Below are 2,580 nucleotides of genomic sequence, written 5' to 3'. Positions count from 1 at the left end.
AGCTAATTTGTATATACAAAATATATTGTTACAGTAATCTTTTTGACGTTGTTTCAATTTCATACCTTATTTTAGAACTTAATTCTTTAAAGTATGACGACGGAACACTTCACAGGAAATTGGTGTGATTGTTCTTAATGGCTCTTCAAGTGAAACTGATCTAAAAGTAGATATCTCAGTAAGAGTAAATTCTTCAGAAGCCTATTAACGTTAAGAGATGCTGAAAATACTCGGTGAAAAACACGCTAATATATAATAGAGAACGCTTACGAAAAATACGAATTAAATCAAACAGCTCAATATGAAAATTTGATGTATTTATTGAGTTACTTAAATTTATTTCATAACACAATACAAATTTATATATGAAGACGAAATACATAAATTAAGTAGTTCGCCATTTATATTGTCCATACATATTTAATGATCTTTTATGTTCATCCTTGACAAACATTTTCGTTTTCACTTAGCTTCTGGCACCTACATATTTAAGTTACGGAGTACTCCAAACTTTGGGTTTATCGTCTTCAATTATACAGCTTAAGTTGTTTCACTGTAAATCACCTGAACGAATAAACTTTTGACGATTCAATTTATAACTGTGCTATACGAGTTTTACTACACTAGTGATATTAGGGTTGTATAATTCATATACATATATCCATATAACATAGAAATGTTTGTAGATTATATTTTGTATGATTAACGATGTAATAAGTTTTATTGTCAGTATTTATTGCGGTTTCATTTTCGTTTACATTTAAATATACATCGGAATCAACACGCACATAAACTGCGGCCTCAATAATCAGAGAGCCGGTTCATTTAAAAATATAATAATAATTAATATCCTTTGACTGCTTAAAATACACGTTACTCTTTTTCCAGTTATGAAGTCAGTACCTACTTAGTAATCAATTTTTTTTCCGATGGGTAGCCTACTTTTACTTTTAGTTTAAAAGGTGAGTAGATCTATAACTAAACTAAACAATCACAATATCTCAGGTAAGGTAAGGTTTGCCTATAATGACAAATTATAGTGGAAGAATACATTCCGAGTGAATGAAGATATAGGCTGGAATTTGAAACGAGAGAAAATCTAACAATAAATTGCGATACTGACTGGTAATTGAAACACCCAGGCAGACTAAACTAACAAAGGCAAAATCAAATGTGAGATACAATAAAGTACTATAATATTTTCAACTTTAAAATTATAAATGGTATCTATTATATCTACGAAAAGGTACATGATCGCTTTTTATTTTATTTAGTAATAATTATGGTTTGATTTCTTATCTCTATTTCGAACTAAACATGAAGGAATAGATATATGCATATTAACCAATAAAAACACTCCGTTTCTATTTTATTGTAGTGACTTTCATTAGAAATAAAACACTGTATTTTGTTATACTTGCGTAAAACATAAGGAATAAAGAAAAATATGAAGATAATTCTCTATTTCCGTTTTCTTATTATATATTTTTAATATAAAGGATTGTCTTTTAAAATATCTTTGTTACGAGCGTGTTTTTAAAGAATATCATAAACTCTGCTAAACGAACATAATAGCAGAATTTTTAGTGTTGTAATATATCATGCACGTCCTGTCCTGAGCCTTTTATATTTTATGTTTATCCAGGGTGATCTCAGCATCTGCGTCCGTTCGAACTACGCAAACATTTTACAAGTTTATACCATGTTTATACCAACTGTTATTGCTACTATATGTCTCATACCTCTAATATACAGAGTCACGAATTTCCGAGAAAACGTGTAATGACTGTGTTATTTAAGGTACTATCCTTATTCCTAGTTTGTCGTTGCTTTAACGACATTTTATATTAAAACGAATATAACATTTCATTACGATTTTGTATTAAATAAAATTGAAGTATACATTAAAAAATAATGTAAAATGAAATTACAAGAATTAATCTCCTTTAGTGAATTGCTACGGACGTCGAATATTTTTATTGAACAGCAAAAAGGAATTACTTATTTTTATTTAATAAAAAAAAAACGTAAAATTTATTTGAACTTGGATCTAACCTATGATCGTAGTGAATACGTAATCAAATTATGCGTGGTTTCTAAAATATTCGCATTTGAAATAAAAACAGTTAATATCCAAAAAATAATTTTATTACTTGATGGTATTTCTTTTGTGTTATTTGTATGTGATAATAAATAAGTTCGAACAAAGTTAAGACGAGCGAGTGATTTTAATAATAGAATATAAAAGAACTTTGTGTTTGTGACAACCGTTAAAAATTATCACACAGTCAAAAGCTCATACCGTGAAAATACGTTTAACTCTAAAATACTTTTCATCCGTTGCTTACAATTTTACCCGTCACTCTTTTAATTGAATAAAGTTCATCAGAATTCCTTGTACGTGACAAAATCTTGCTTAATTTTGTTTTCATTCAGCTGGTAATACTTTTGAGTTTCGCCGCTATTGTTGTTTTATTATTGACTGATATTTCTAAATATTTCAAAAGAATGCCAAACCTCACTCCCTTTTCAGTTTACGCTATTTGCTCAAAGAAAGAATGAATAACATAAACAAAAGCT

Source organism: Vanessa cardui, chromosome 14, assembly GCF_905220365.1.
Source record: "Vanessa cardui chromosome 14, ilVanCard2.1, whole genome shotgun sequence".
In the NCBI taxonomy this organism is placed as follows: domain Eukaryota; kingdom Metazoa; phylum Arthropoda; class Insecta; order Lepidoptera; family Nymphalidae; genus Vanessa; species Vanessa cardui.
This window is presented reverse-complemented; position numbering follows the sequence as displayed.